This window comes from Adiantum capillus-veneris, chromosome 20, assembly GCF_014529385.1.
Source record: "Adiantum capillus-veneris isolate H3 chromosome 20, ASM1452938v2, whole genome shotgun sequence".
In the NCBI taxonomy this organism is placed as follows: domain Eukaryota; kingdom Viridiplantae; phylum Streptophyta; class Polypodiopsida; order Polypodiales; family Pteridaceae; genus Adiantum; species Adiantum capillus-veneris.
In genome coordinates this window covers 146,847,317-146,856,750 of record NC_140950.1, presented here as the reverse complement: position 1 = coordinate 146,856,750, position 9,434 = coordinate 146,847,317, and the positions used below count along the sequence as shown (strand labels likewise).

The window sequence follows — 9,434 nt, the reverse complement described above, 5'->3', positions numbered from 1 at the left end:
CGAGATTCGATTTTCTCGTATAGACCAATGTAAGAGACAAAATGACATTGATTACTTACAGACATGTACTATGATTATCCTTGGATCGATTAGAAAGTGAGGGAGAATTATAATCAACACAAAATTAATACTGTCGTAGCTGCTCTGTCCTAGAAGCCTTCATTTACGACATGCATCTCTAGTTAGACATAAAATGATGTAAGAGAATGGAGGTTTCTTGTGCATTAAAAAAAATGCCTCGCAAAACCACATAATTAAACTTGTCGATTAAACTTGTAGTGGATATGATGCGAGTCTACAGCTTGTAGAAATTACTTAAAGCAGGCTAAATAATGCCTTGATAGTCAGATAATGCGGACGACACGAGGTATACCCTTGTCATTCAAAATTGGCAAAGTAAAGGTCTACTTAGCTTGAATAGAAGGATAGAGATGCATCAAGCAGGGAATGTAAGTTTGCGTATTATTAAGACATTCAAATAAAATGTGTGCATGTGTGCGCGTGTAATTGACAAGTGTGTGTAGAAAGCCACAAAAATAAAATTTAAAAAATTAAGAAAAATCTGAGAAGCATTCTCAGTTAGAGTGTTCTCATTGCCAATATATATAACTCAATTTTAAGACAATTGCAATAAGACTCTAAGCTAACCAGAAGAGATGTCGCCCTAGTAGTAACCTATTGCGAGCTGATAAATTGCCTTGGTTGTAGGTATGTGTGCACGAATCGCAGACTAGTTGGGGAGAGAGAGAGAGAGAGAGAAAGAAATGAAATGAAATATTATATTAATAGTTTTCAAAATGCCAAAATTTCCTATAAGAACAATCAGATACAATCCTTGGGGATCTACTCCAATGCTGGGGTACAAAATTAAAATGAACTAGAGTGAAAGACTTGACGAATTAAAAGCCAGCATCATCATCGGCAATGCCCAACAACGAGTGGGGGGGGGGGGGGGGGGGGGGGGGGGGGGGACAAAGAGAGCGAAATGAAATGAAATGTTGTATTACTCATCTTCGATAGGCCTACGGGGATAAACTGATACAATCGTTAAACAATGTCTAGGTACAAAATAAAATGAAGTAAAGTAAAAAAGATTAAATGAAAACCCTAAATTTGTCAGGCTAAAATCGTCATCATCGTCGTCGATTCTCGTGGGTGCCCGTCAGCGAGCCTGCATCTGAGAAAGTATGGCAGGGGTCGTCGAAGAGCTTCCTCAGTGGCCGCCCCGGTAAGGAATCATAGTGGTAGGAAGAGAGAGAGAGAAATGAAATTGAATGTTATATTAAACGCTGGCAAAAGGCCTGGAATAAAGTCATAACAATACTTTTGGAGCTAAGCCAATGTATAAATATATATATATTTTTTAATGAGGTGGCTGGCGTCGGCGCTGTCCGTATTTCAGCGGCTGCAAAAGATCTTCGTCAATGCCCACCGCTATACTTAGCTGTACTGGGGGAGATAGAGACAAAGAGAGAGAGAAAGAGGTTGATGGTGCCTGCAAATAGGGCTGGTTTTTTTTTCCATGGCGAGATCACCCGAGGTAGAGGATGGGGTAGCCATCGACATGGAGCTTGTGGAGGCAGGTGATGAGGAAGGTGATCTGCATGAGAGGTTGCAGCTTGTGGCATCCACCTGGCGGGTTGCTGCAGCTTACGAGCTGAAGAGGAAGAGGATGTACTGGCCAAACTCGAGACCAAGTCCACGGGATATGCCAGTGATGAGGGCAACGAGCTCGTGATATTGATTGATCTTGCCTTCATTGTTTTCAACCACAGCGGCTTCGTCAGGGTTTGAGAAGAGGCTGCAAAAGGAGGCTCTACAGATAGGTGCTCTGTTGTACATGGAGAGCAACGCTAAGTGCCTTCCCGCTCTCGCAAGCGTCTTGGTCAGGATGTCAACCATCTCTCGCGTGGGTGCACGTTGAGCTTCCTTGGGACGGAGGAGAGAGGGAGAGTTTACGAGGGAGGGTTTGAGTGCATGTGAAGGTGGGTGGGAGCGAGCCGCATGGCTAAGGTCCAACGAAGGTGCAGACTCTTAAGTTAGGGTTTCTCCCTCCATCTCGTCATCAACGGGCAGTCATAACCAATGGCTATAGTAAACTGTGAGAGAGAATCGGCCAGCAGCCAGATCATGTGACATGTGTCCAAGCGCCAGTCACAGAAGAGGGGAAGAGTTGCTACTGTATGTAGAGAGAGAGAGAGAGTGGGGGGGGAAAAAAGTGGGCTGCATGCTTGCGGGTGGACGCCATTGTTGTGTCCGGCATGGAGAGAGAGAGAGAGAGAGAGAGAGAGAGAGAGAGAGAGAGAGAGAGAGAGAGAGAGAGAGAGAGAGAGAGAGAGAGAGAGAGAGAGAGAGAGAGAGAGAGAGAGAGAGAGAGAGAGAGAGAGAGAGAGAGAGAGAGAGAGAGAGAGAGAGAGAGAGAGAGAGAGAGAGAGAGAGAGAGAGAGAGAGAGAGGTTATCGTTTGCGCCAGTTGGAAAGGCCAAGGTTGGCAAACATCAGTTATGATTAGCTTAGAGCCGCACGGGTGGTTGTGAGTATGGTAGAAGAGAGAGACAGTGGAACTGCAGAGAGTAGCGCCCACCTCCACTTGTGTGTGTGTGGGTTGGCAAACCACAAAAATATGGGCTCTACTAGCCGCGACAGTGAGAGAGAGGGAGAGATGAAAAATTGGTTGGCGGCAGGGTATTGCATGGAGTCGCCCTCTGCATGCCATGATAAGTAGCGAGCATTGTACCATCGAATTCTTAAGAGCTGTGAGTTCTTGGGAGAGCATGCAGAACCTAGTGAACTCGTCGAAAAGCGATGGATGAGAGTGAGTGGGTAGGTAGAAGAATTGGCTGGCTGTAGCAAACGAGTGATATTACAGAGAACTGAGGAATAGGTAATCGCCGCATGCATATGCAATAGTCAATCTCCACGTTAGCGTTGCTGTTGCAGACGTGCTTTTGTGTGTGATGACGTCATTGTCTATTGGAAACAATAGCTGACATCCATGGCCGACACCTTTTATTCCCTACGATGTTGTAGTTGCATCCTGCTTCTATATGATCTCCTTGCCATCCCTATTTTTGTGATGCTTCCTCACGTACTCTCGTCCATCGAATTGTCTGCTAATGCAAATATGTAGATCCTATAGTTTTCAGTTTTGTTTTCCCATGGAATTTATTATTATTATTATTAACCTTCATCCTTGCACTACATCTTAACAGTGGTTATCCCGATGCTAAGTCGTTCTTCCTTGTAGTTTGGCCCAATCAAGTGTGTGTCCGATGCTGTCAAAGCCTTCCGATATCTCTGTAAAAAACCTTTTCCAGAGACTCATGAAAAAAATTGGTCAACTGTTTTTTTTTCCTTTTTAAAAAAAAACCAAGTATCGAGACTGATTGACGTTGATATTCTTATTCCGATCATAATATCAAACAGTCATGCTGATTGATGCACTACTACCTTGAATACATAAATAAATAAATAAATAAATATATAAAACTAGCTTCTTATGGTCTATCGATATTATTAGCACTAATTTTGATGTATTACTATCAACACATGTACTCCAACTAGTTCAGAAAAGAAGAAAAAAAATCGTTGGCTTATTTATGTGTTTAACATGAATCCCAACACAGCTTCAATCAATGAAAGTTAGGAAGAAACAAAAATACTGAAGAAAAAGAAACTTAGCTTCCATCAAATTTTTAGGCCTAAAATCGTCAGAGCGTAGCCTAAGGCTCTGATACCACTGCTACAATCGGAGCGTGGTTGCCCTGCGAAATACCCAAAATAACACAATAAACAACATAAAACAAGCTAATCGGCATACCTGGCACAATCACGTGGTCGCATGATCGCAAGATACACGAACAGAGAAAGACAGAGAGCGAGAGAGATTGAGAGAGCACGTGCAGGCGCACCTCCTAGAGTGGAGTGCTACGCCGGCACGGCGAGAGAGAAGAGGGGAGAGATGAGAAGAGCAACACAAACACTGGGTGCACTCTCCCCCCGTGCAAGAGAGTGAGCATTTCCTCTTGCACGTATTTATTTATAGATTTCTTGAATGCCCAAAAATGAGTACAAACTGGCCGGCCGTACATAATTGGCCAAAGCTCATAAAGAGCACTTGAATAATCTAATATACATAAAAGTAATATCCTTCTGCATAATCCATTATCTGCTGATGCTTTTGACACCTGTCTGCTGCATAAATAATAAAATATCAATTCTATAACAATAGATAAATGCATTAATAGATAGATAGATAGATAGATGGATAGATAATTTGATAGATATATACATAAATAGATAGATAGATACACATGTAGATAAAAAACACAAAGATAGATAAATAGATAGATAACTAGGGATAGAGAGAGAGAGAGAGAGAGAGAGAGAGAGAGAGAGAGAGAGAGAGAGAGAGAGAGAGAGAGAGAGAGAGACCCTTTTGGAACTCAAGGGCATTGCCCCTTTATTCAGGATACACTCTTATGATGGATAAATGACATGATACATGGATCAAACCCAAGACAAGTTACTCCTTGGATTTCTTGCTAATTGAGTATGCATCATGTATACTTTGAGCCATCTGTATAGCAGAGAATGAGTAGAGAATGCATCATGCACATGGTGAGCCATCTATATCCATTTGTAGTAGAGGATGAGTTTTCTTTTTCTAGATATATCATATGAGCTATAGTTTTGTAAAATGCTTCTTTGGATGGATGTTCATGTTTATCCTGTAGGCCCAAGGCCACCATGCCCAAAACTAAGCAAGCACAAAGAGTAGGAGGCAAGGCAGAGGGTGCATAGGCCTTGGGAGGCCCAAAAAAAGCCTGCCACAAGGGGACCTATGGAAGGCCCAAATGTGCTCCCTTGTGGAAGGCTTTTTTTTATGCACCCTTGCCACAAGGGAGCGCATTTGGGCCTTCCATAGACCTATGAAAGGCCCAAATGCGCTCCCTTGTGGCAGGCTTTTTTTGGGCCTCCCAAGGCCTATGCATCCCTTGCCTTGCCTTCTATCTGTGCCAGGTTGCTTTGGCATGGTTGACATGGTCCTACAGGATGTTCAAACTTCACTCAACCATGCAATAATATCTATCTCATACCATGGCGCGTTGCAAGCCCCCCTTTGATTTTCAGGATAGTGCCCCATAGTGTGTATGCTCTAGTTCTGGTCTCTAAAGAAAAAGGAGGTGCTTTTCTTGGTTGTACAAGATACTTTTTAGTCTCACAAAGGCCTACTAGCGAAAGAGAGCTGAAGCAAATGGCCATAACATGCACAAAAAGGAGAGATACACAGAGAGATAATTGATTCTTAAAGAAGCTACCCATAACGGAGCCAATATTCTATTAATACAAAACACTACTCTATAAGTTTATGCAAAAAATAATTGATCATACATGGCTAGCTAGCTGAAAGCAAAGAGATATGTGTGTGTGTATGTGTGTGTGTGTGTGTGTGTGTGTGAGAGAGAGAGAGAGAGAGAGAGAGAGAGAGAGAGAGAGAGAGATAATAAAGGTTTTCTAAACCCATCCCATGCCTCTTTTCCATCCAATGCATGAATAGGCACCCTTGCCTCCTCTCCTAAACTAACCAACTAGCCCCTACCTTTGAAGCATTGGTTGATATAGTTTTGCAGCGTCAGAAATGCTACCATGATGCAATTACATGGCCCATCTTGATGCAGGCTTATGAGTGATGGGTAATCCTCCCCACTAGCATAATTCTCAACATTGGTTCAACACTTTCTATATTAGTTATGAACCCCTAGTATTCACCAATAATTTACCGTATTCATGTGATACACTTGTATAAGCATCAAACCCCTTGTAAGAATCAAATCTTCAAAGAAATTGCTACATGGAAACTAATTTGCAAGATCAAAGATTTCATATATTAAAGCCATAGCGCTTGTTGTTACAAAACCATGTCCATTGCAGACCACCTCAAACATGATTTTATGAGATTACAAAGTAAAAGCTATGTCGACAGTTTTCGGCATTATGGATACATGATCGGCATGTATAGAGTACAAATCTAAATTCTTCAAATGTTGCCTCAAATACACTCAGGTTTGAAACCAGTGCCCTTGTGTAAAATGACATTGCCATTGCTTGACATACTTGACCTTCCTATGCTTGGGATCCATCTCTGTCACATGGCTATGGAGTTTCCACCTGTGGTCCAGAGGCACCCTTCTATGTCCTTTCAACTAGAAAGTTTGTGATGTGACTCCACCTTACATGAAAAATAAATATTCTATTCCATAGCTTGCAAGAAGTTGGGTATGCTAGATTCTTTTCCATAGCTTGTAGAAGTTGGGTATTAGTGTTGTGGGATGCAATAGAGGCAAAGGTGGATGTGAAGACAACTACATTAGCTTGTAATCAGGGTGGGCTTGTTTGATAGGGGAAGTTGAGTGGGAGGGAAGGGTTAGGGTCAGGGGAGGGGACGTTGACATTGAAATGGAAGATTGAGGAGGTAGATGAAGAGGTAGTTTCTGTAGATCTTGGCTTACGGTAGACTTGGTATTTTTGAGGGAGGACAGTGAACAATGGAAGAGGGTACAGGGATAGAAAGAAGAGAGGAGAGAGGAATGTGACAGTGAGAGGAAGTGTTTAGCAGGTAGATGAAGAGGCAGATCCAGGAGTGTGTGAGAATGAGAGGGAGGGTTTAGCAGGTAGATGGAGAGGGAGATGCAAAATTCTATAAGAGTGAGAAGGAGGATTTAGCATTTAGATGAAGAGGGAGATGCAGCAGGTCTTGGCTATGGTGGGCATGGCTACTTTGAGGAAGGGGAGTGAGAGAGACAAAGAGGAGGCATGGAGAGAGAGAAAGGGATTTTGGAGGCAAAAAATGATTGTTTGATATTAGAATAGGTTTGGGATCACTTTTTGGGGGGAAATGACTACTTTTGAAAATTTCAAATTTTCAGGGTTTATTTTTGGCCAAGTTTTTAGAAAAAAATGAAAGGTGGGATTCTCTTTTTGTACAAGGGTCCCTCTCCCTCTTTATGACACCCCCTTTTCTCTAGGAGGTGTTGAAAAGCTAGAGAGAGAAGGTAGCCTCCTAGTCACTACTTACCCCACCTTATCTAGGCTTGAAGGCTAGAAAATGACCTACCAAAATAGCCCCCATCATTTCCTTTGTCTCCCTTAATCACAGCATACTTCCTTAAAATTAGGGATTCTTACAAGGCCCATGGAGAGTCCATATTTTTCCTAATGACAGACACGGTTACAGGAAGAGTATGCATAGTTTCCAATCGATCAAACACTTGCACATGATGTCTTGAAGCTCCAAGAGGCAGCTCACCTCTCATCTTCAGAAGCACCCTCTCTAGCTACACCCTTGGACCGGGTCAGAGAAGTCAACCTGGGAGATCCTGACAACCCTCAGCACGTACTATTAGCAGCTTGGTTATGGGAGCATCCCGCATTACTCAATCAGGTAGTCTCTTTCATACACTCTTTTAAAGATGTATTTGCTTGGTCCTACAAGGATTTAGAGGGGATTCCATCAGAATTGGGTGTTCACACTATACCTGTGGTTGAAGGGGCTAAGCCTGTAAGAGGCCGAGCGTACAAGCTCAACCCAAAGTATGATGAGGCGGTCAAGGCAGAGTTAGAAAAAATGCAAGAGGCAGGGATCATTGTACTTGTGGAGCACTCTGAGTGGTTATCATCCATGGTGATAGAGCCTAAGAAGCAGTCCAACAAAATCCGTGTGTGCGTAGATTACCGTGCTCTGAATAAGGTAACTATGCCAGATGGTTTTCCAACACCTTTCACTGAGCGTGTGCTCGAAGATGTAGCAGGGCATGTATTGTACAGTTTCATGGATGGTTTTAGTGGATACAATCAGTTGGACATCCATCCAGGTGATCAGCTGAAAACGACCTTTGTGACTCCCCGGGGTATTTTTATATACACTCGAATGTCTTTTGGGTTGAAAAATGCACCACCTTCTTTCAATAGGGCGGTATATCTCATTTTTTGTCCTCTGCTTACGGATCATCTTCGCATCTTCATGGACGATTTTTAGACCTTCTCAGGTACTCAATGTTCAACCCCAGTGGAAAACCTAGAGGAACACCTTGCTCAGCTCTCTGCTGTCTTCCTCAGGTGCAGAGAGGCACGCCTAAAGCTAAATCCTAACAAATGTCATTTTTTGGTTACTGAAGGAACACTTCTAGGCCATGTGGTGTCTGCTAAAGGTTTAGCACCTGACCCAGAGAAGATTGTGGCAATCTTAAAGTTACCACCTTCCATCAACCCAAAAGGGGTACAGAGCTTTGTAGGCCACACAGGTTATCATCGCAGGTTTATATGCATGTATGCACTTGTGGCTCAACCCCTAACCCGCCTCACCAGTGCTGCTGTTCCCTTTCAATGGTCAAAGACAGAGGCTAAAGCTTTTGCATACCTTAAAAAATGCCTCACTGAAGTGCCTATCTTAGTAGCTCCCGATTGGTCTCTCACCTTTCATGTGCATACAGATGCTAGTCAACTAGCTGTGGGTGCGGTGCTGACTCAACCTAGTAAGGAGTATAACCTGGATCACCCTGTTCACTATGCGAGTCACCTACTCACCAAGGCAGAGTGCAACTATAGCACCACAGAAAGGGAAGGTTTAGCTATTGTGTATGCTCTGCAAAAATTTCAGCACTACTTATTAGGGGTCCACTTCACAGTTATTACTGATCACCATGCCTTGCGATATCTGCTCAACAAGCCGTAGGTTGCAGGTAGAGTATGGCAATGGCTACTCTTATTTCAAGAGTTCGATTTTGAAGTGGTACTCAGTCCCGGCAAACATCATGTCCTTGCCGACCACCTGTCTCGCGTTCACACTGGTGAAGAAGCAACAGGGGTTGCTGACGACTTTCTTGATAGCAGTCTCTTTAAGGTGGATACCACTCCGGAATGGTACGGCGATGTTTTGCATCTGATTTCTACTGTCCTCTACCTAGAGAATTCTTCTTCCCTGCAAAAGAGACACCTGTTGCTGAAGTCTAGGCCTTTCACTCTCATTGGGGGCCAGCTATACAAATCAGGGCAGGATGGTGTTCTTCAGTGTTCTGAGGCGGTGTGTCTCCCCTCATGAAGTCGAGTATATTTTAGAGGATGCCCATAGTGGTCCCAATGGTGGCCATTACCATGGTCATATTATTGCACAGAAGATTCTCCAGTGTGGCTTATGGTGGCCCTATATTTTTCGCGATGCAATTGCCTATGTAAAGGTATGCGATGTATGTTAGCGTTGTGGCCCTAAACAGAGAAAACAGTCAAACCGTCCTCTGCAGGTCTCTATGGCATGGCAACCCTTTGAGAGATGGGGCATAGTTTTTGTAGGTCCAATTACTCCCTCTACCCAACCCGGCAATCGGAAGTATCTCTTGGTGGCTACAGACTATGCAACAAAGTGGGCAGAGGTATTTG

At 43.4% G+C, this 9,434-nt stretch overlaps 1 pseudogene; it reads left to right on the top strand.

The window, feature by feature from the left end:
* Window positions 1-1,522: 1,522 nt before the first annotated feature.
* On the top strand, window positions 1,523-1,794 carry LOC147433374 (uncharacterized; annotated as a pseudogene).
* Window positions 1,795-9,434: the final 7,640 nt, after the last annotated feature.